This window comes from Suncus etruscus, chromosome 14 (assembly GCF_024139225.1).
Source record: "Suncus etruscus isolate mSunEtr1 chromosome 14, mSunEtr1.pri.cur, whole genome shotgun sequence".
Taxonomy (NCBI): Eukaryota; Metazoa; Chordata; class Mammalia; order Eulipotyphla; family Soricidae; genus Suncus; species Suncus etruscus.
Genome location: NC_064861.1, coordinates 29085132 through 29111418, shown reverse-complemented (window position 1 = coordinate 29111418; position 26287 = coordinate 29085132).

Here is a 26287-nt window from a genome sequence, read left to right as displayed (position 1 = left end):
AAAACAAACTGCTGATCTGTAAGCTGAAGCAAGCTAAGAACATGTCGTGTTTTTTAGGTAGTGTAAACCTTTTCCATTACCCACCAGTGATAGAAAATAGTACTTCCCACAGTTCCAGGAACATCTTTCCTTTATATTACCCTATAACATATTTATACTAAATTTGGAAGGAGTTTTCAAGGGAAGCTTAGCTGATTTCCAAAGCTTTCGTAAATAATTGCATTTGCTTCCTGCAGGTAGCATTTTTGTTGAGTTCAGTTAGTTCCTGTACTGTGCCCTGCGTGTGTGGAGGGGGTGAGTGTGGGGGAAGGTATAGTTCCTGGTGCTACATAGATTTTAAGAATTCCAGAGACTCAAGATATCACCTTAGAATATTTATAATATATTTTTTATATTCAATATAATCATGCACTTCACATTCTAAACCTAGAGTGATATAGATTTTATACTTAAAGCTGCAATTAGAAAAGGAGAAAGTCGGGGTCAACAAGGTGGCACTAGAGGTAAGCAAGCGCTATCCAAAGAAGGACCGCATTTTGATCCCACGGTGTCCCATATGGTCCCCCCAAGCCAGGGGCAATTTCTGAGCGCCTAGCCAGAAGTAACCCCTGAGCAACAAATGGGTGTGGCCCCAAAAACCAAAAAAAAAAAAAAAAAAGGAGAAAGTCCTGATCTGTATATTCTGCAGATCATACAAGAATTGATACTGGAAGGAATTACATAAAAGACATTGCATTTGTAATAAATATTGTAATAAATACTAAAATATGTAATAAAATTATATAAAAGAAAAATTACATAAAAGGCAAATCAGCTGAATGTTTAGTGAACCTTCTATCTAAGGCATTGAATTAAACTTTGGCCCCTACAGACTAAGGGAGTGTGTTTGTTCCAAAATGTTCATGCCTCCAGGTCTCTGGAATGATACTGAGTTCAGGTCCTAGTACTGCTGTCTGTTAGTTATAAAGGATTAACCTGCCTGAGCTTTTATTGCCTTTTCTATAAAGTAGGCATGATAAAAGTGGTAGAAATGATTAAACAAGTAATTATTACTAACTTATTAAATAAGCAGCAGGTGTGAGTCTTATTATAGTGCTAGCAAAAGCTTATTAACAAAAGCTAGAAAAAGTTCAACAGTTGTTAATAATATTATTACTGCTTATGTTCTGTATATGTATTATCTTGGCTTTCTTTAAAACTTCTCTTAGAGACCAGTCATTTTTGCAGCTTAGAAAACCCAAAATTCAACAATTTTAAGTGACTTGCCCCAGACTTAGAGGTAATAAATTACCAGAAAAAAATCAATTAATTGGTATTAGTTGATGCCCCAGTGCCTTTAAGATGCTGGGAGTGACATTTTATTGAGTCAGCAAGTATTAGTAGGATTCTGGAATAAGAAGTTTATTTGGTCCAACTTCTTGACAAGATGATTGGAAGACATGTATGTCATGAAGATCCAGGTGGCTTTGTAATCAACCTTGCTTTAAGCAGTTTCTTAAAATGTCATCAACAAATAAATGTCAAATAAATAAACATGGAAGTTATTGAGTGTTTCCCATGAAATAAGTGATTACCTGAGTTTTACTTGAGAGTATTATTTCCAGTCTCTATCATTTTCCTGTAACTGCAGTTATTTTCCCATCACAAACTAAGAAACTGTCATGTGAATGTTTATTTGCTTCAGGTATCAGGACATGAATTCAGATTGTTCAACCCCAGCACTCTGTTCATCAAGGGTGTCAGTGAACAATTCTTCAGATATGAGAGATCCTGGCCTAGAAGCAGAGTTCAGGGCCAACATGGCAGAGGTTCCCAAACTTATTTGGCCTATTGCTTTCTGTACATAAAAAAAAATCATTCAGTGCCCCTAGAAATCATTTATAATAAACAAAAAGTACCTCTATCCATTTAGTTATACCGTAGACTACTATTTTTCTTTCCCCAGCAGATATCACTCTTTCTAGGAAAGAGTTCTAGGACTCTAGGAATGGGTCCCCTTGATAGTCAGCCTCACATTTCTCCTCCTCCTGTGGTCATTGCATTTTCTAGCTCATTTTAAAAACCAAGTGACATGATATGTCATTTGGGAATTCTGTAATGTGTTGGCCTTTAAGAGAACTGGAAGAGGTCGGAGAGATAGCACAATGGTAAGGTGCTTGCCTTGCATGCAGAAGGACATTGGTTCAAATCCCAGCAAGCCATATGGTCCCCCGAGCCTACCTGGAGGCAATTTCTGAGTGTAGAGCCAGGAGTAACCCCTGAGTACTGCCAGGTGTGACCCAAAAACCAAAAAAAAAAAAAAAAAAAAAAAACAGAACTGGATATTTAGAATCTTTTATTATTAACGGTTTGGTTTTTTTTGTGAGTCTCTTGGAGTAATATATATTATTAATAATATCTTTATTTAAGCACCATGATTACAAACATGTTTGTAGTTGGGTTGGGATTTAGTCATAAAAAAGAACACTCCCCTTCACCAGCACAACATTCCACCACCAATGCCTCCCATCTCCCTCCTTCCCACTTTCCCTGACTGTATAAAAAAATACAAATGTCTAAAAGGCACTTGAAAAAATGTTCCACATCACTAACACTCAGGGAGAGACAAAACAAAACAATTAGAAACCATCTTATGCGACAGACACTGGCATACATGACAGAAAAAAACACCAAAAAACAAAAATAAGAGCAATACGTGCTGGTGGGGATGTGGGGAGAAAGAACTTTCATTCACTGCTGTGGGAATGTCATCTAGTCCAGCCTTTCTGAAAAACAATATGGTGATTCCTCAAAAAATTTGAAATTAAGCTCCAATATGAGCCAGCTATATCACTCCTAAAGATATAATCTAGGAACACAAAAGCACAATACAAAATTGCCTTCTGCACACTATATTCATTGCAAAGTTATTTACAATAGCCAGAATCTGGAAAAAACACCCAGATACCCGACAACAGATGACTGGCTAAAGAAGCTGTGGTAGATATACCAATGGATTATTATGCAGCCATCAGGAAAAATAAAGCCACGAAATTTTCCTACACACACACACACACACACACACACACACACACACACACACATATATATATATATATATATATATATATATATATATATGAAAATATAAATATATTGGATCACACTCAGCAGCGCTCAGGGGTTACTCCTGGCTCTAAGCTCAGAAATCGCTCCTGGCAGGCTCAGGGGACCATATGGGATGCCGGCATTCGAACCACCGACCTTCCAAATGCAAGGCAAACACCTCACCGCTATCTCTCCGGCCCGTAATATATTTTTTAACCTCACAGTAGCATCATCAACATGTCCTCTTTATGCCAATACTTATTGTAAATATTTTAAATAATATCTTTATTAAGCACAATTATTACAAACATATTTGTAGTTGGGTTTCAATTATAAAAATTGTTAATGAAGGACAAGTGGTCACAGAATTATGAGACTTGGGTGTCACTGTCTAGCCTTGAGATAGCACACGTTCTCTCAGGGGTCTGATGACTATTATTGTAACACAAATTCTCTGGGACTAGATTATTTCATTTAATAATTACAAAAGAGTTTTTAATATTATGTGGATCCTACTTTACAGAATAGAGTTGATACTTTAGAGATTTTAGATGCTTTGTTTAAGGCACTGTTGTTTTGTCGTCACCCATGTTGTATATGAAAATATTTCCATAAGATTATTCATCCAAATTCAGACATCATTCTTTAAAGAATTAGAACAATCAATCATAAAATTCATCTGGAACCACAAAAGACCCAGGATAGCCAAACATATACTAAAAAACAAGAAGCTGGGTGGCATCTCACTACCTAACCTGAAGCTATATGATAAAGCCATAGTGATCAAAACAGCATGGTACTGGTACAAGGACAGAGCCTCAGACCAGTGGGTTAGAACAGATTTTCCAGACATAAACCCCCAGATATACAGTCAACTATTATTTGACAAAAGAGCCAAGAACTTGAAATGGGACAAAGAAAGTCTTTTAAATGAATGGTGTTGGTACAACTGGAAAACCACATGTAAGAAATTCAAAATTGATCCATACCTCACTCCTTATACAAAAATCAACTCAAAATGGATCAAAGACCTCAAAATTAGACCAAAATCTATAAAGTTTATAGAGAATAAAATAAGTAGAACACTCGAAGACCTATATATCAAAAAGTTCTTCGAGGATGGAGCACCAATGGCAAGAACTTTAGCCTCAAACATAAACAAATGGGACTACATCAAACTAAAAAGCTTCTACATGGCAAAAGAAACCCTACTTAATACAAGAAGACAGTTAACTGACTGGGAAAAAATTTTTTTACCCAACTTATCAGATAAAGGGCTGATATCCATAATATACAAAACATTCAGAAAGCTGAGCCCCCCGAAACCAAATAAAGCCATAAAAAATGGGAAGATGAAATGAACAGACACTTCTTGGAGGAAAACCGAAAGATGGCCAACAAACACATGAAAACATGCTCACCTTCACTCATTATCAGAGAAATCCAAATCAACACAACTATGAGGTACCACCTTACACCAGTGAGAATGGCTCACATCAAAAATAATGGGAACAGCCTCTGTTGGCAGGGATGTGGTATGCTAGGCACTCTCATTCACTGCTGGTGGGAATGCCCCCTAGTCCAACCCCTATGGAGAACAGTTTGGAGAGTGCTCAAGGAACTCAGAATTATGCTGCCACTTGACTCAGCAATTGCTCTCCTAGGTATCTACCCCCAAGTTGGAAGAACATTCATCCCAAAGTATGTGTGCACCCCACTTTTTATTGCAGCACTCAGCATAATAGCCAAATCTTGGAACCAACCTCAATGTCCAACAACGGATGAGTGGATCATTAAGATGTGGTATCTATACACAATAGAATACTACATGGCAGTCAGAAATGATACAGTCATGGACTTTGCAGCAATGTGGATGGACCTAGAACATATTATATTAAACGAAGTAAGTCAGAAGACGAAAGATAAACACAGAATGATAGCACTATTCTGAAGCACCTAGAACATACACCTTATATACAACTAATACTCAACAATAAAATAACAGGGTTTAACAGGGTAGAAACTCCAAACACTGTAGCAATCAATATACACCGGGGAGCAGTTCCCAAAACATATAAAAGAAGAACAACACAAACTCTTGACTACACATTACACCACAATGAAACTAGCAACAGCAGAAACAGCAGCATAGAGAGAACAGATATGTAATCAGCCTTCTACCACAAAGGTCCATAATAATCCCTTAGGGATCTTATACAGGATTACAGGTAAAGAATACCACGGGAAATCATTGACTCCAATGGAAACATCTCATAACACATTGTTTTAATGCCTAATCTTACTATATTTAAAAGAACCTCTCAGCTTTTCTTCCACAGGCGTTCTTGGATACAAAGGGTGGACAAACTAAGATGGCACCTCGGGACTCAGTCACACGAGATACCATACCCAGCTTGCATACACTTTATCTCTAGGTTATACCTTCTTTAAGGACTTGAAACACGTGACCAGCCAGAAAACGGAAGCAGCAACTGTGACCTACAGACTTACACTACAGGCCCTACTCATCGAACACATTCAAGCAAACTAGCATTCCCTTGCCCTTCCCTCTTCTCTTCTCACTACTTTCTTTTTTTTCTTCTTTCTTCTTCTCTTTTTCTTTTTAATGTATTTTCTCTTTTCTTCTTTCCTGCCCCTTCCATATACTCCCTCCTTCCCCCCCTTTGGAAATTCGACTATCTCGTCACTCCTCAATCCCATCCAGATTTCCCACCTTATTAAAACTCTTCACCTTCAGTTCTTAATCTATTAGGCATCAAGACTGACTTCCTACTCCAATGAACCAGTACCCAGCACCCAACCGAAGGGACACCCAGTTAAACCCACACCTCCTCCCCAGCAAGAAAAGGCAACCAACTCCCCTGCTGACTCAAGCTGTGAGGCCCTCCTTGCCAACTCTACCTAATGTGGACTGTTACTTGAAACCAGACTCAGCTCTAAAAGTATCCCCAAAGCAAGAACTCTTCCCAAGACCTCCCTGCCGCAAAGCTTTTGACAATCTCAAGAAGTTCAGGGTGTGTGATGAAAAGGCGCCCGGGAACCCACACACCACAAGAAATCTCAAAAGACAATGGGGAAACCTATACTTCCATCATAAGTATAAGTCCTGTATTGCACTACCTCTTTACCTGCTTTTTCCCAAAAGTAAGATAGTCTATAGCATCATTCTGTTCCTTTAATTACTTTGTTATTTCATTTTTAAATCTTTGTTCCATATATATATTATGTATATATATATACATATATATACATAATATATATATGAGCACATATATTTTTATTTCTATTTTTAACATTTTTGGATGCATGACCTGTTTCGTTTTCTTCTTTTTCCACTCCCAAATGCACCGGCAATTCAATGTAGCACCATTTCTCCCTGCAAAGACACACTAAAAAAAAAAGGGAAATCTTACATATAAAAACGAGCTCTTATCTACTAGGGATAAGAACTCATACTTGTTTACAATACAGGGACATCTCCCACCTTGAAAATATGTCACGTGGACCCAACTTAGACCCCAGGTGATTAGACACCACCCGTTCAACCTTGAACCCTGGATTCCAGACATAGAAACAACACAGTTCTTCACGACAGCTACAGGAAATAAATCCCATCCAGGACATCCTTAATACTGCTTGGACACCAACAAGTGCCAGCTCTAATATGATATCCTGACAACGAGGAAAACGGGAACAACTCGACCTAAGAGCAGGTTATTCTACCCCACCAGCTGATGATATGACAAAATCAGAAGACTTGTCACCCTTTGGTCTCTCCAAAAGCCAAGATTGTGTTTTACAGATGACTGGCTGATAGAATCATGACCAGACTGTATGTATCCTGTGACCAATAAAAAAGCCCTAGTCTAGGGTTTGAGCTCTACGACCTGCACAACAACCATGATCTCCAGTTCCAAAGGTCCGTCTGAGACAATTGCAATGGATTGGGTCTTCTGGAAACATAACGAAAGAAGTTATCCTAGGCTCCATCCTAGGATCAGCGCAAAGACCAAGACCACCAACCACAGAAGACAGATTAAAATAACACTGAGGGAACAGAACTTCTAGAACCACAAATAAAGGCTTCATCATAAATTCCACTCCTTGACCTGTGCAGATACCAAGATCTCTAGATACAGAGATCTGATTTTATCACCCAGGATGGAGCAGAAGTCTCCCAAACACCACAAAAGCACAGAGGGGAGAGTAAATGAACCGAACGGAGTCTATAGTTAATCCCATGACAATATACTCCAAGGGAGGAGAAACCCTGTATCTCTTAGACCAAAGGAATTCCTTTTCAAATGACCCCAATATTTACTGTGCCTGTGCAGGAGGGGAAAAAAAAGAAAAAAAAAGCACAAAACAAAATTTTTTTTTTATCTATCTAGGTTTTGTCGATTTCTATGATTTGGTATGGTTATTGAAGTTGTCTCCATTTTTATTTATTATTTATTTATTTTCTTCTTTTCTTCTTTTCTTTTCTTTCCTTAGGTGCTCTGCCATGTTTTGTTTTTTGTTTTTATCTTAAGACCATGGCTTTTATGCGATGCTTATCTTTATTGTTGGAGTGCTCACTGGATATTTTATTTGACACTTCTTTTTGTACTGTTGGGTTGTTTCACCTTTTTTTTTCTTCTTCATCTCTCAAACCGATGATGAGAGCCTCTAGAAGGACTCCACTCATTTTCATCGTATTTGATTTTTACCCCAGTTTATCATTTTTCTCTTCTTCAAACAAAACCACATAACTTGGACTATCTAGTTTCGCCTCCCAGTTAGAGGAGGAAACAAGGGAAGTACCAAGACCAAAACAGGTGTAGGTCCACTAAGGAGTAAGCTAGGCTCAGAGGGGACCACTTATTCTAGCAGCCCCAGGGGTGAGGGAGGAGGATATGGGAGATAGGATGGGAATGGAGGTGTAGGGTGAATAATTCAGTGATGGGAATCCTCCTGATATTATGTTAATATGTACCTAAAATATTATTCTCAACAATATGTAAGCCACTATGATCAAAATAAAAATTATATTTTATAAAAAAAATTATTTTTTGTCTGTTGTCCCACCTTGATCTTCCAGTGGGGGCGCTGTTGAGAGCAGAATAAATGGTTTGGGAGCAATATTTTCTGGGTCTTTTGCTAGAGTTGGCTGGCTGGCTCAAGGTGTGTTTTGGAGTTAGCAGTAGGCTGACAAAGGGCTCTCTTCTCCCAACCTTTTAACCCTTAACCCTGCTGGCTGTGTGGATAATTTGCGCGGATAAATATTACTAAAATCTCCCCCCAAAAGGGGACAAGAGAATGGGAATTAATTTCTCATTCTGGGAGCTCTTTGTGGATGGATACTCAATCAACAAAGGTGTAAACAGGACACAACAAATGGGGCAACAACACAAAGGTGTGGAGTTTGCTCTTAGTGCTGATTTGTGGCATATCAATGAAACAAATATAAACAGGTTAGAGGTTTATCCTTGTCCTAGATATATGTGTATAACTAATTGATTAGAACACATTTCTGGTCTTCTCTACAATTCTTGAATGGGGTTTGAACTAAAGCCTCTCATGGGAAACTGCACAGGAGTGGATTTCTAATGAAGTTGCTTGGAGTAATCATGATGAGAGATGACTATAAATTCTCATTGGCATCATTTCAATTGAGTTGGGATTGTGTGGAATTGGGAACTGACTGAAATGTTAAACTAGTCAGCATGAACAGTGTTCAAGGACAGAGTTGAAATAAAAATTGTAAAGCCAGCTGCAGAGAAGGAAGACATCAAGTTAGTTGCATCAGCTGATGGCAGCTTGGCCTGGTTTTGACTTTGTTTAGCTTCCCTGTCCCAGTGGGCAGATGCAGAGATGACAGGTGACAGGCTAAATGGGCCTTAAGGAGAGCCTGCAGAGATGGCTTGGCATGATGGTCCACTCTCAGTAGGGGCCATCTAGCCAACCAGAATGGATATTTGTCTTTACAAGTTGTCTTTTAGCAGTTAGTTTCATTTATGAACTGTTTTGAGATATGTATGCTTTTATCACTTGGGTCCCCTTGAAACCAAGACATAGTTATCAGTTTTAATGGGTTCAATCTGCAAAAGTTGGGATGACTTTGCTGAAAAAAAAATGTAGACTTATGATGATTGATTGTCACTAGTAGTTTTGTCTTGATGAAATCATTTATTGCTTTATCTAAATATTTCTGAACATTAACAAGGTGGGTAGAATTATTCTATTTCTTAGGATATGCCTGAGAACAAAACCTTCCTCCTAGCTTGTATATAAATTAAGTAAGAGTGTTGTATAATTAATGAAAAAAGTAGTAGCTTTGAGAGTAGTCAGCCTTGGGTTCTAAGGTCAACTTTTTAACTTCTTATCTATGTGACTTAACCTACCTAAGCTTTGTTTTCTCTAGATAAAATGTGAACTATAATTCTTTTAGAAATCATATGAGGTTTGAAATAAATAATAGAGGGAGCAGTGCTAGGTACATGGAAATCCTCAGAAAATGAAACCTCCTGCTTTTTTCCCTGCTAGTGGCTTCCTTTCCAGCACACAGACCTGCCCTCTGCTTCACACCAGCAATCTACACCATTACCTCTGTTCTGAACTCATGATACACAGCTCTTCATTCTTTTTCATTCATTCTTTTTCAGAGTCATGTTTTCAACTGCAACTGGCTAGCAATGAACAAGGGTGAGTGCTACAGACTGAATTAGATCCCTCTACAGTTCCAACTTCAGTTGGAATTACAGCACCAACTCCAGTTTTATGGGTACTTGTGAGTAAGAAGGGTTAGATGAGGTCACCAGGGTACAATGTTCATAAGGAGACGGAGATTAGAGCTCATGGGAGAAGAGAAGGTTACTACAAAGCTTTCTCTCTTAAAGGCCATGTCAGTTTCTATGAGATGGAGGCTATGTATAAGCTTGGAAAAGAGACATCACCAAGAATAAATTCTAAACTCACCTTGTTCTTGTCCTTATTTTTGTTGTTGTTGTTGTTGTTGCTGTTGTTGTTATTAACAGCCTATGTAACAGCCTATGTTATAATAACTCTAACTGTGGCAGTGATCAAGACAGGATGGCCCTCATGCTCACCGACCCATTTCATTGGTTTGGTACAGTGGTCCTTCCTGGTAATCAGATGGCATGTTGACAAATGTTTTTGCAGTGACTCCCCTCCACAGGTGGGCTTTAGATCCCAGCACCAGAAGGTGATTTTGATAATGCCATAAGTGTTGAGTGTTTCTGTTCCTAGAGCTCTGTATTATAGGCAACCCCAATTTTCTTAGATTAATTATGTTTTATATTGTTTTCCAATAGTACTGATTTTTAAAAATACTTTAATACAATTTATTCAACTAAGATATCGACTTTTTCATATTGTTATTTTTATTATTTTCATTATTATTTAATTATTATTATTATTTTCATGTATAATTTTCATGTTCTGAATTCTTATATGATATTTTGGTCTAAACTAATAATTGCAGAGATTTTTAATGATTTTTGATAAATTAATTTTAAATATCCCTATGTCAATTTTTGGTATGTTTTTGGGTCACACTTGGCAGCGCTCAGGGATCACTCCTGGCTCTATGCTCAGAAATTGCTCCCAGCAGGCTCAAGGGACCATATGGGATGCCAGGACTCGAACCACCGTCTGTCTGCATGCAAGGCAAACGCTATACCTCCATGCTATCTCCCCGGCCCCTCCCTATGTCATCTTTATATGAGAAGTAGAGAAGGGGAAAAATCCTTTAATTGTATTATTAAAGTCTATAAATATAATACATATTAATTATTGAATATAGACAATACAAAAATAAAAATAAGAGTTTCTAATTCCAAGATTCTCTGCTAAATGTTAGTCATTTCTGATAAAAATTGCTAAAGACTGGTAATCTATTTTTACTTCTCACTTTTTTCAGTTTTCTCTGTCATTAAATACCTTTACATTGTAACATTTAGTGAACTTCATAATACTCCATTATATGTGTCTACTGTTACTTATACTCTATTCCTGTAATTTTTTTTCTTTCACATTTTTTGGCAGCACTAACAATATTGTGATCAAATTCAGTATTGCTCAGTATTTGGTCTCATGTATACTTCCTGTTTTTTTGGCGTGACTCCTGGCCTTACTTTGCCCTACTAATAGCTTAGTACTGAGTCTGAGGATGCAACCTTGCTTTGACCCTTTGATGCCCATGGACCATCAGGACTCAGCAGGCTTTGAATCATTCCCAGCCATTCTTGGCAAACCAGGCTGATGATTCGGTACAGCTCCAACCCTGTGGTGCCAGGGATTACCCAGGCTATCCTGGAAGTGCTCAGGGGACTCCAGGGTCATTACTATTGGTGCAAGAAGATCTCTAGGGGCTGTACCTGGCTATTCAGGGAGCCATGTGCTGGGGATTGGAGCAAAATTGACTGCATACTGGATATGAACTGTCTCTTCCATACTCCTGTTTCTTTACAATGCTTTTCAATAGCTAAAATAAAAGACCTAAAATTATAGCTAATTGCCCATTAGTTTATTTATTTTTAAGAAATTTTCTTAAGGGGCAGGCGAGGTGGCACTAGAGGTAAGGTGTTTGCCTTGCAAGCGCTAGCCAAGGAAGGAATGCGATTCAATCCCCCAGCGTCCCATATGGTTCCCCCAAGCCAGGGGCAATTTCTGAGCGCTTAGCCAGGAGTAACCCCTGAGCATCAAATGAGTGTGGCCCAAAAAAACAAAAAAAAAAAAAAAGAAATTTTCTTAAGTACTTACTTGTTTTAGGTGTTTGAGAGAAATCATGTGAACATATACATGGTCTCACTTCTCATAAAGCTTATTATTTTATGAAGTCAAGTTGAGGCATCTACAATGAGTGTGAGGGAGGTAACATTCATCTAAATTGGCTGATCCCAAAAAGCCTTTTAGTTGTTTCATATATATTTGTTAAATGGAAAAATTAAAAATTTGTTTGTTCCAGTATTATCTTTTGTGGGGATAAATCAAAAACTATTAGTGTGTTGGGTGACTAGTTAAATAGCATATATGTTTTAAACACTTCCTGAAAGGGAGCATGGACCCCTAAAAATCTAGAAGTTAGTACTTTTATACCTTGACTGTGTTTTATGTTCAAAAACCTCATCTGTGTTTTGTTAGAGCATCTCTGCTTTCTGGGTGTCTGAAACAAAACAGACTTGGATGTTCTGTCTAAATGTCAAATATCCCAAAATGTCTTTATGTCCAAACAGGTTTGTAACCAAAATGCTTTCAATGGAAAATATATTCCTTCTTGGGGAAGGTGATTGGGCAATATGGCTTTGAAATGCCTTGTAGTCCTACATTTTATTTTTTTGTCATTTTTAAAAGAAGAAAGGGTCTTCAGATAGAATAAAATTTGTTCGAACTCAGATAAAAATTATTCTAAATCATTAACAAAGAAAAAACATCTATCTTACTTCAACACAAAGAGATCCCAAAATGTCATACCCAAATTTGCAACATGGAAAATCTGAACCATTGAAAATCATGCATTAACTATGGTTATGAGATAGTAATCTAATCTAGACAGCTAAAAATACACAAGGACAGTCAGAAATATTGCCATTTTTTCTATCCAGTGAAATAGCTTCATTTTTACTCCACAAAGAAAAAGGCTTCTTTGAACACTGAACAATATTAAATTTTCTGTTAACTCCCATTATGCCATACTCTTACTTAAGGTCAATATTCTCAATCCTCCTCTGACCAGGACACCTTCTTCCCACTCAGTGCCTTGACATCTCCTGTGTTTCCTCCTTGGTGAACTCCAGCCTATTCACCTCGCCCAGGTGCTTCATCCTCTTCTATTATTTCTCAGCTTATTTAATGGCTCAATCAAGAGTGACTTGGTTCACAGAATTTCCTAAATAGGTAATTTGTATGGTAGAGAGACTCAATGGACACATTTTTCATGCTACCTTCAAATTAGGTTTCAGGCAAAAGAAATTGACATTGGAAAGAAGAGGTGTGAAGGCAATGACCTCAGAAATGAGAACAGTGAAAGAAGGCACCAAAGCATCGCTGAATTTGTAGAAAAAATAAAACTTCAATCCTATAGCTACTTACAATAGTTATGTTATTTCTCAATTTAGGAACCTAATACTTTGGAGAACTATAAACAACTATTTTCTTGAAATGACTGGCATTTTTACTTACATTGAAGCTTATAATATTCAAGTGGCTTTTTTTTTTTTTTGGTATTTGGGCCACAGCTGGTGGCACTCAGGGGTTACTACTGGCTCTGTGCTCAGAAATTACTCCTAACAGGCTCAGGGGACTATATAGGATGCCAGGAATTGAACCTGGGTTAGCGGTGTGCAAGGCAAACACCCTACCTGCTGTGCTATTGCTGTGGTCCTGTACTCAAAATATTGACAAGGTTGTTTTCCTATAGTTTGCATAGACCAGAGCTGTCAAATTCTCACATCAGCAAGATTAAAAATCCAATGTTAATATGCAGATATCCAGGCCCTGTTCCCAGGTTATTTCTCTAGGGGGTGTCTAGGCTCAGGTCAGGTAATCCTGCTACATGAGCATATTGGAATGAAAGGTGTGGTTTGTGACTTTGGATATGCAAGGGAAAAAGTTAAAGTCATATTTGGTGATTTTCTAGGATTCCAAAATCATGGAAAGAATTTAGCATAGTAGTTTTTAAGTCACATGATTGGGTGATTGTTGGGCCCAACACAGAGATAAATACTTTTCATACTCCATTTCCAACAGGAACACATACCATCAAGCAATAATGGAAGGTATGGTTCTGTGCTAGCTAGATAACCCAGCTGATGAAAGACATGCAAAGCTCAAGTATATAGGCCAGAATATGAACATGGCACTAGAAGGATTTAAAGAAATTAAAAATATTTTGGTGTTCAGTATGAATGTTTGTTTAGCTTGAATTATTACTAAGAGGAGTATGTGGACCAATGGATAACATATAAATTGGAGTTTAAGACTTGATTTACCTCTATCTTCTAGTAAGTTATGAGCCTTTGAAAGAGACCTTGCCCTATAACTAATGTTGATCCATAATATGACAGGTAGAGCCTTGCACAGGACTGACCCAGGTTTGTCCCAAGTACTGATCTCTGAGTGATGATACAGGAATAAGCCTTGAGAAATGCTGGGTGTGACTTAAAACCATAAAGCTTTAAATAAATGCACAAATGACAGAATAAATAAGGCTCCCTTAAATGTGGGTCCTCCAGCCACTGCCAAGGACAACCCCTGAGCACAGAGCGGGAAAGAGCCACTGATCACTGATGGCCCATTGCCCCAAAATCAATTAAAATGGGCCCTGCTGCTGAAAATGGTGCTTGACTTGGATACTGACACTTGCTAACTGAAGTCATTTAACTAAGGTCATGGCTCCTCATGCATTACAAAATGATAAAAACATTATACCTCCCTATCTAAGAACACTTGTGATAATGAGACTCTACATTGTGCCTGTGCTCAATGCATGTCAGCTAACATATAATAATAATTTTAGGTAGAATATTTTTAGAAGCATATGGCCAAAGTTTTATGGATTATATTATTCTTATATATGCTTCTCTGTTTTTTCTTTTTTATATTTGGGAAGTCAGAAGAGATATCAGAGAATGAGGCTAGTCTACTGGGTTTATTGGCTTATTGAACACTATGCTACTTTCATTCCATCCTCCATCACCTGAATCCTACGCTACCATTTCTCCCTGTGAAAATGAGATTTGCCTTTTATTAATAAAAGGCTCCTTTATCTCAAATCAGAATTTTAAAGTGTATTAGTTTAAGAAAATGACTAAATTATGTCTTCAATAGTTTAACTTCTTTTATACAGTGTGCATCCAAGAGGAGAATCATTATTAAACCCTCACATGGGGAAAAATAAAAGTGTCTTTCAAAGCAGGACTGGCTGTTTAATAAATAATCCATTGAATTCTTGCAGCCCTTTCTTTTAGATAAAAAGCAACAGCAAGGTCTGCTAAAGAAACCCATCAGGGCAAAATCCACACTCCACAAAAAGTGTCTAATAGAGTGAGATGACAGCACAAAGGCTGAAAGAAGCTTGTCTTTGTAGAGAGAACAAAGATGTTGCTGGCAATTAGAAGCTTGTTCATCTGTTATAGCTGCACTCACTCATGAAGAGGTTGGGGAAACTGCAGTGTCTGGAGTGCTGTTGGGTGCTCTTCCTCTGTGGCAGGTGGCAGACGCATATTAGTGGGGGAAAATAATAATGATCAAATCAATATGGGACTATTACAAATGCATTACAGCACAATTTTGTCTCATGATTTTTACTATCCAGATGTTCTAATGTTTTATTTTTATCAACTATATAGATGTATTCATGTATGATGATATAGTAAAGATGTATTCATGCATGATGATATAGTAAAGAGGCACAGCAGAAGTAAAAATCTCCAGCAAATTTATTTTCTAGGGGCCTTTATAAATCTGGTGGGCAAAGCTCTTTGGACCCCAGGCAATTCTCACAGTTTAGGATCTCCAATCTTTTTTTTTTCTTTTTTTTTTTTTTTTTGGTGCTTTTGGGCCACACCCGTTTGATGCTCAGGGGTTACTCCTGGCTAAGCGCTCAGAAATTGCCCCTGGCTTGGGGGGACCATATGTGACGCTGGGGGATCAAACCGTGGTCCTTCCTTGGCTAGCACTTGCAAGGCAGACACCTTACCTCCAGCGCCACCTTGCTGGCCCCATGGATCTCCAATCTTTATCTTCACATCTGCACCCAATGATCTGGCCAAACTGATGGGTTTGTGGGTGTCCACAAATTAGAATTGCCCTCTAATTTAAAGGTGCCTCCTGAACCCCAAGCAACCCCTATAATGCCTGCCTTCCCCTCTTCAGCAAAGGTATTGTCTGGTCAACTTCTACCAGGGGGCAGTATCCTCTCCCAGCTCCCAACCCTTAATTCCTTGATCCCTCAGTGTCCCTTAGGGCTCTGGGGCAAATCATTAGTCACTTCCCTCCACATGCCAAAATACAGACTAAACTTCCACACAGATAGGACCCCAAGTGATGCTTAAATAAAGGAATGGACCAGTGAATAAGATGTAGCTCCAACTAACATTAGTTATTGGATTATCCTGAGTCTTTCTTATATTGGCATTTGCCCTAAAGTTACTTGGAAATAAAGTTGACACATGAAAGCTGTTCAGTTTGAGTAGTTAAGGATTTACAACCTCTCTATCTCTCACCGTTCTCCTAGGAAACTTACAGAACAGATTGAAATTGCCCTCAAGTAGAAGACAGGGCCAAAGTCAACACTTTCATTTCTATATGTTCTAGAAATTCTAATGTATAAAGCAGAAAAGAGGAACCATGGTGATGGTGCAGCAGTAGGGCATTTGTCTTGCACGTGGCTGACCCAAGACGGACCATAATTGGATTTCCCAGCATCCATATGGCTCTCCAAGCCAGGAGCGATTTCTGAGTGAATAGCCAAGAGTAACCCCTGAGTATCACTGGGTGTACCCCCCAAAAAAAGTAGAAAAAGAAAAAGGAGAAAAAACAAAGAAAGAAAGAAGAAAGAAAGAGAGAAAGAAGAAAGAAAGAAAGAAATAAAGAGAGAAAGAAAGAAAGAAAGAAGAAAGAAAGAAAGAAAGAAAGAAAGAAAGAAAGAAAGAAAGAAAGAAAGAAAGAAAGAAAGAAAGAAAGAAAGAAAGAAAGAAAGATAAGAAAGAAAGAAAGGAAGGAAGGAAGGAAGGAAGGAAGGAAGGAAGGAAGGAAGGAAGGAAGGAAGGAAGGAAGGGAAGGAAGGAAGGAAGGAAGGAAGAAAGAAAGAAAGAAAGAAAGAAAGAAAGAAAGAAAGAAAGAAAGAAAGAAAGAAAGAAAGAAAGAAAGAAAGAAAGAAAGAAAGAAAGAAAGAAAGAAAGAAAGAAAGAAAGAAGTCTAGGTAACCAAAGTGTCCCACATGATAAAAAAAAAATCCAAAGGTATGGCTGTTAAAACAAATACTTACAGGTCAAGAATAAAAACCACACTGTCATGCCAAAAACAAGGAAAGAAGTGAGTTATAAAAGCATTTGCCTGATCCTGACACATCTTAGTTCTCAAGCTGCAGCCTGAGAGAGCACATGGGGATTGGTGAGTAGAGTGAGGCCTTGAGATTCAGCGTGCTCTGGGGAAGCAGAAGAAGTGGCAAAAAGAGGGCAAGGCTTAAAATGTAACCACCCATTTCCTAAGGTCACCAGAAGAATTTAAAATTATTTGCATTTTCTGTAGAAATATTCACCAATATTTACTTATAGCAGCGTTTTTCAAACACCTGCCACGGCACACTAGTGTGCCATGAGATATTGTCTGGTGTGCTGTGGGAAAAGTTCCAATTTCATCTTTAACATGTGACTTTCTCACAAATAGACCAAAGTAATCAATGATTAGATTCTAATGATTGGTCTGCTTGTGAGCCAAATTGTATGTTTCAAATTATAAATGGCTCCGGTGTCACTGTTACACTGACAGGAGGAGACATCGCAGAAGATCACCAAAGTGCAGAATAGCGCCAATGGATCTGAAGCTTGGAGGATTATCACGGACACAGCTCAGAAGATCTGGAGGAGACATGAGCAGAAGAGCGCTGACTGATGGATCTGGTTGGAGACAAGCAGAGTAAGTACTTAGTGACAGTGAGACAGGAGCAGATACTGCAGTGATGAACAAGTTTTTGAAAAAAAAAAAATAGAACTGGACTCTGAACAAAATTTGGAGCCAGATGAAAACTCAAGTATGAATGGGGACCAAAAGAAAGCAAAGATGGTTAGCTCAAGCAAATTCTCTGGCACAAGGCAATACAGCAAAAGCTATATTTCATTTGGATTTACTTACACCAGGGATGCAAAGAAACAAACTCCACTGTGCGTGTTGTGTGGTGAAAAGCTATCTAACAGTGCTATGGTCCCAAGTAAACTTAAACGCCATCTCCAAACAAAATACCCTTCGCTTCAAAACAAGAATGTGGACTTTTTTGTTTGCCTGCCTGAAAACACGAAGAAACAGACAACTTTCATGAGAAAAACCACAAAGGTAAATAAAAGAGCTTTTAAAGCTAGCTATCAAGTTGCTGAACTTACAAACAAGTTAAAAAAGTTGTACACTGTGGCCCACCTGCAAAGCTATTGTAGATGAGATGCTCGGACCTGAAGCAACTAAGGAAATAGCCAAAGTCCCTCTCTCAGACAACACAATTTCCAGACATATTAATGACATGTCTGCAGACATCAAAAGTGTGATTTTTGGAAAAGATTCGTATCAGTGAGAAATTTGCATTGCAACTTGACGAGTCTACTGATATCAGTGGACATGCTCAACTCTTGGCCAATGTGTGTTTTGTGGATCATGATGCAATTAGAGAAACATTTTTTTTTTGCAAGGAATTGCCAGAAAAATATCAGGAGAAGAAACTTTGGGGGTTACATCATAATACCTTGAACAAGAAGAACTTAATTGGGAAAACGTGTCTGCACCAATGGTGCAGCCATGATCGGGTGCACCAAAGGCTTTGTAAGAAGAGTGAAGGAAAGAAATCCAGATGTGATTGTTACACATTGTTTTTTACACTGTGAGACCCTTGTAGCCAAGACTTTACCAGCAGACCTAGTTATTATATTGGATATTGTTTGCATGGTAAATTTTGTAAAGTCATGACCTGTGAAAAGTTGCATGTTTGCAGCTTTGTGTGAGGAGATGGGAGCAAAGCATAAAACCTTGCTGTTTCATATGGAGGTCCAGTGGTTGTAGCGTAGCAAGGTCTTGAGCTGTGGGAGGAACTCTTTGTGGTGAGCTTCATGAAATGAGCTGGAAGTCCCAGCCCTCCTCTCATTGTCTCAGGATCGTTGCAAAAATGACTTTTATTTTTCTTAAAACCCATAGATGAGTGAGACTATTCTGCATCTCTCTCTCTCTCCCTCTGACTTATTTCACTCAGCACGATAGATTCCATGTACATCCATGTATAGGAAAATTTCATGACTTCATCTCTCCTGACGGCTGCATAATATTCCATTGTATATATGTAACCACAGTTTCTTTAGCCATTCATCTGTTGAAGGGAGTGTCTTAATTATCTTGAAATCAGTATCTGGACACACTATTAATAAGAAAAAAAGATACCATCTAGGCAAAGACTGGTTGTGGAGACCTTTTTTGCTATCATTTCTTTGAATCTCCTTTCATCATCATGTTTATTTTGTTTTGATAAGAAAAGTTACAGGCTTCTACTTCAAACTTTTGCTGAATTGTTTAGTTAGTGATTCAGTATGTATTATTGCCTTAAACAGATGCACACACAGACATAGTCACCTTGTATGCAAGTTTTTATTTTTCCTTCTCTTAGGCATCATATTTGAATTTTATTCTCTGGGAAGAATAGAGATACTTCAAGGGGCTGGAAAGATAATTCAGAGGTTAAGTCACTGGCCTCACTTATAGCTGACTCAGGTTTAGTCTCTGGCCTTCCTTATAACTAACCCTGAGCATAGCATCATCTCCCAAAGACTGCCAGGATTGACTCCTGAACTGAAAGTGGTCATGAAACACTACTATGTGGCTTTGGTCTGAAGTAATTCTCTTTTTTTGGGGTAAGGGGGTGAGGGGGAAGTTATATGCAAGTTCTTTTTTTTTTATTTTTTACTTTTTTATATGCAAGTTCTTAACTAGAGGCCCTGAGTCCTGCCTCAGGGCCTTTGTGTTCATTGTCTCCTCTCCTTGAAATCCTCTCAGCCCAGACTCCGTATAGTGATCTTAGCATCTGCAGGCATCCTGTTACAGTTAGAACTCCTAAAACTTTTTAAAAATTAAATAAATTCACATAAGCAGAGAGATAACGTAACAGTAGGGAATTTGCCTTGCATGCTGCTGACCCACGATGAACCCGGTTGGATTCCTGGAATCCCATATGATCCCTCAATCCTGCCAGGAGTGATTTCTGAGCATAGAACCAGGAGTAACCCCTGAGCATCACTGAATTTGGCCCGCAAACCAAAAAAATTCTTTAATTGAATCAATACACAGTTACAAATTCATTCATGATTGAGTTTCAGCCATACAATGAACAACACCCTTCACTAGTGCACATTTCTCACCTCAATGTTTCCAGTTTCCCTCTTGCCCTCCCTCAACCTCTCTCCTGCCTTCCTCTGGGACAGACACTTTTATTCTATTTCTTTGTTTTTTGTCCTTTTAGACACTGTGGTTTGCAATATTCCTGAAGTACCTTTCATGCTTATCACTTTATCTTCTTTCAGAACCCAGTTCTTATCCAGAGTGATCATTTAAAGCAAATTTGTAAATAAATATGTCTTATAAATTAAAAAGATATATATTAAATTGTAATTTCTGTGAGAGTAAGGACTACAGTTTTTCATTACATTGTTCCCAGTGTTATGGACTGAATTTATACTTAATAGACATTTAGTAGACATTTATGGGTTGGATGGGCCAAAGGTCATTAATAAAATCACAAAAAATATCTGTTTCAAAAGGATCTAGGAGGAGAAAAAAGGCAGAGACAGAGAAAGAATAGGAAATAATAAATAAGTATTGAATTTCAGGACTCAATCCCATTTCATATTACTTACAGAAGAATATGTTATCTATTGGCTTAAACTATAGTATCAAATGAAATTTGAAATCCCCTAGAATAAAAAATAGAACTGTGAATAAATACACTTTATCATGAACATACACATCAACTGGTTGTCAGATGCTTTTTTACTTTGGTGTTGGTCTCTCTGAAGTAGGGGAATGCATTTGATGGTCTTTCTAGTATGACTTTGCTGTTCTATTCATATTGTCCTGTTTATACATATATTGGATTCATATATAATCTAGCAACCACTTACCTAGCAGATAAAATAAGAAAGATTACTCTTGTCAAGTTGATTCCTTGTAGACTCAGGGATAAAATCAGACACTTCATCTCTACCATGATCTAACCATCTACCTGGGTAGGTGCAGTGAAGGGGAAAATGTAAGAAGAATTTTAATGATGACCAAACACAGGCATTTGAAATATCTGTTTATTACAAAAATTGGAAAGCTTCAAAGTTATTCTCTCTGCTAGTCAGGAACCAGAGCTAAACAGAGAGTGGAAAATTGCTTTTGATTGAAGCATGTGACCAGCAGCCTCTGGCATGCTTCAGCAGCAGAAATAGATGTTATAAGATTCAAAAGATCACGGTTTGATTCTGAGTTGTCTTTAACTATATAAAGAACATTTCTTAACATGGAGAACTATTAACAGCACTGTGACATTTTTGAATTAGGAACTTGTGCTTTTGGAGTATGAAAAAATCAAAAGTAATTCAGGTATAAAGCAAGATGTCATTGAAAACACAATACCTGAAAGGAAGCACAAAATAGATAACAGACAGAAATTATGGTAACACATTTTTAGTGTATCCAGTAAATAATTAATGAGGAAAAAAAGGTATCTTGCTTATTTCAGGAAAAATCAGCCTCATTCATACATACAGTACTCCTCTAGGACTATAGGAGACACTTATGTTCCATTTTATAATTGTGAATCTAATCACTAGAGCCACATCATGTCTATGGTTAGGTTTATACAGCCTCCTTGACAGAGTATATAATTTTCTTAGGCCAGTAAAAAGTAAATAGACAGGACACAGGACACTTCAGGGCTGGCATAAGACTCTCTGTTAGCTCTGCTGTGATAGCAGGATGGTCCAGGGAGGGTCTATTCTTCAGCCTAGACTCTTAAATAAAAATAACATGCAGCAGATTTATAGGGACATATATGTGAATCCTTGGATCAACCTTAAATTTCTTGCCTAATATTTGGAAGTCTTTTATTACTGCCACACAATTTAGCCTAAACTGACCAATGTTACCTCTTTATATATTGTAAGGTATTAAGAAAATGATCTAATTTCTCTCTTGAGTGATACCAGGACAGCAGAAATTTCTAATAATACAGTATTTTTCAACTTGTGCTACAGACTCACCTGGGACCTGGGACACCTGTAAATTCTCTGGCCTTAATCTACAAAGAGTAAATCAAGTAACTGGAGAAAGTGCCTTGTGTATTTATATTTTTTAAGCAAATTTATTTAAAGAAAATGCATCACTAGTGCCCAGGATACAAGAGTCACCCACTGATTGGGAGAAACTATTCACCCAGTACCCATCAGATAAGGGGCTAATATCCAAAATATACAGGGCACTGACAGAACTCTACAAGAAAAATAACATCTAATCCCATCAAAAAATGGGGAGAAGAAATGGACAGACACTTTGACAAAGAAGAAATACAAATGACAAAAAGGCACATGAAAAAATGTTCCACATCACTAATCATAAGAGAGATGCAAATCAAAACAACTATGAGGTACCAACCACCTCACACCACAGAGATTCACACACATCACAAAGAATGAGAACAAGCAGTGTTGGCAGGGATGCGGTGAGACAGGAACTCTTATCCATTGCTGATGGGAATGCCAACTAGCTCAACCTTTCTGGAGAGCGATATGGAGATTCCTCCACAAACTGGAAATTGAGCTCCCATACGATCCAGCTGCAGCACTCCTAGGAATATACCCTAGGAACACAAAAATACAATACAAAAACTCCTTCCTTACACCTATATTTATTGCAGCACTATTTACCATAGCAAGACTCTGAAAACAACCAAGATGCCCTTCAACAGATGAATGGCTAAAGAAACAGTGGTACATATACACAATAGAATATTATGCAGCCATCAGGAGAGATGAAGTCATGAAATTTTCCTATACATGGATGTACATGGAATCTATCATGCTGAGTGAAATAAGTCAGAGAGAGAAAGACGAAGAATGGTCTCACTCATCTATGGGTTTTAAGAAAAATGAAAGACATTTCTCAACAATTTTCAGAGACAAAAGAGAGGAGGGCTGGGCGTTACAGCCAACCTTATGAACCACAAAGAGTGATGAGTTTAGTTAGAGAAATAACTACATTGTGAACTATCCTAACAATGAGAATGTATGAGAGAAATAGAAAGCCTATCTAGAGTACAAGGAGGGGAGGAAGGATATTTGGGTCATTGGTGATGGGAATGTTACAGTGATGATGGGGGGTGTCATCTTATATGACTGAAACCCAACCTCAATCATGTTTGTAACCAAGGTGTTCAAATAAAAATATTAAAAAATAAAAAAATAAGAAAAGAGAACAAAGTACAAAAATATAAAGCCCAAGGAGCAATGGATGTGGCTTATTGGCTTAGTCCAAATGCATTGCTAATTAGAAGTCCTGAGTTTTGATCTCTTGTATGAAAACAACAAAGTTGGATCTCATTGAATTTTTTTAATTGTTCACGTTCATGCATCTCAGAAACCAGAAATGGTGTGGCAGAGCAGAGTTCATATTCCTCATCTCTTACAATTTCTTTCTTGTTTCATTCAGTAATAACCCTACTCTCCCCCTCCCCATTTTAGAGGTCATTAGCTCATTGCCAAAGGAATGAAATGTTTCGGCTGAGTTATATAATTCTGAGACAAACTGTTTTTGTACTTCTACAGATTTTGGAGACATTGCATTGTAAATTAGCATTTGTGTCCATGATGCTTAACATTAAAAGTTTATTATATGTATAAAAAAAGAAAATGCATCACATAGTTGACATAACTGATCATACTACATTTGTTTCAAGATGACTAAAAGCAAAGTTATTAAAAAGCAATAGAAAATAGAAAGAAAAAACAAAAAATGGAAGAGAAAGGAAAAAAAAGTTCAGTATTAAGTATATTTGTGAAAATGATTGTATCACCAATGAACTCATTAAAGCAATATTCGAAAGTTTAGTAAGCTCTTCTTTTTTTCCTTTGAGGATAAGAGTTAAAGAAATACAGTAAAAAAAAAAAAGGTGTGAGAGTGGCAATTGTTGATTGCATAGGCCCAACAAGATATGGGGGAAATAGAAAGGAAAAGCCTTGGCCTAAATACAAGGAGACCTTACCCCCTGAAGTTTTCTGGCATAAGACCAACTTGGCTCCAGGCACACTAGGTTGTCCAACCCTGAGTCATTCTCTGTGGTCCCAATAAGATTTTTTTGAACAATCACTGTTGTTGGTGTCAGGTTTCGAAAAGCCTTGGCCTAAATACAAGGAGACCTTACCCCCTGAAGTTTTCTGGCATAAGACCAACTTGGCTCCAGGCACACTAGGTTGTCCAACCCTGAGTCATTCTCTGTGGTCCCAATAAGATTTTTTTGAACAATCACTGTTGTTGGTGTCAGGTTTCTGTAGTTAGAGATCCTGGTTTCTGTGCATATCCTACATTGAAGTCAAGTTGATGTGGAATGTCCTCTAGTTTCACCTCACCATTAGAGAGCAATGCCGAGAGCCCTGCCCTGAAAACAGGTTGTTGCTATTGCTAAGTTGTCTGGGTGTTAAAAGAACCCTCTTTGGAGTAAGTCGATGCCAGGGCAGCAGTAGGGTCTTCCCTGATAGAGGTTTGCTTCCTGATGATGTTATAGACAACCATGGTTGTTTCTGTAGATGATATCCATGGTTCAGGGGTGAATGGACAATGCCTGTTCTTCTGAGGCCTAAGCCAAGTCATTATGACAATTGTTCAGGGTGTAAGGCCCCACTGCATTATAAAATTTGTGTGTTCCTATCTTTATTACATAAGAACTTGTTTGCATCTGCAATATTTTCCCATTTTAATGTGCCTTTACAAAAAAGAGCAATGCCACAAGGTATTATTGGTGCATATGGGGGCCGAGGGAACAAGTTCAACAATCCCCGTAACTTGGTTCTAACATAAATTCTATATAGAGAGATTTTTCTACCAGAATTCCTTATTGAGCAGATCACAAAAATACAAACAAATAAACAAGCAAAAACAAAACAATAGGGGAAACTATTGCTATATAAGAGGATATTTAATAAGGGAATACCTGTAAAGGAAATACATCTAAAGAAATAGTCAAAGAAGATATACATATATACATGTCCTTTTTAAGTCTTTAGAAATAGTCGTGTGTGTGTGTGTGTGTGTGTGTGTGTGTGTGTGTGTGTGTATGTGTGTAAAATTCAGAGCACCACTTTGATCTGTGATTTGGCCTTGCGGAGTCCCAAAAATGGCTCCCAGCAGTCACATATCAGGAAAAATGTTCTCGAGTGGGGGACTTCTCAGAAATGGAACTGAGTCTGATAGCAAATTAAGGTCCACAGTGAAGGGAGATTGAGGAAAGGAGGCTACTGAAAGTAAGTCAATAGCAAAGTATTGGTTTCTTCTCTGGCTGAGAGTCTATCTTTTCACTTTGGGAGCTGGTTGGCAGCTGGCTGGAGTGAGGATAATGATCTGCTTAGTCAGGAGCCTAGAACTAAGGGTAAAAAAGGGTTAAATATGGGGTAATAGCAAGTGGGGTGAGAAAGTGAAGGACTAGAAAAGAGTTTGTAAGCGGGGGGGGGGAGGACAGTATACAACATAGGCATTCTGTATATTGCAAACGTACATTAAACAGACATAGGTATGGCGGACCTATACGCTCTTGCGCATACATCATTAGACACTAAGGATTGACCCCTGGGTTACAGTCGAAAAGCTGATCCAAGTGAAATGGAACAGAATGCTTAAAAAATAAAATAAGATAAAGCCAGCAAGTCTGATATAAAGGTTTTTCATTGTCTAAGCCAGTCATGCCTGGTGAGGGTAGACTATATTGAAGAGGTGCTTCCTGGATTAGATTGTGCATAGGGCCTTTCTAGAAAAAAAATCATAGTATTCGAGTCTAAAATGCTAAGTGAAATGGTAATGAGTACTTATGTGGAGTCAATACCATGAAATAGACATATGTCACAGAGGACATTGAACAGACATTGATTGGTATGGATAACACATATACTCATGCACTTATATGGACATACACTGAGGATAAAGTCATGGGTTACAGTTGAAAAACTGACACAGGTGCAGTGAGAGAGGATGATTTTTTAAAAGGAAACAGTAAATAAGATAAAATAAAAAGAAAGGAATATTTAAATATATATATTTTATATATATATAAAGCTGACTAATCTGGTGTAAAGGTTTTCCATTTTTTAGACCAGGGGTCTCCAACTCAATTTACCTGGGTGCCGCAGGAGGCAAATTCGGGGTGAGGCAGGACCACATAAGGAATTTCGCTTACCGAATA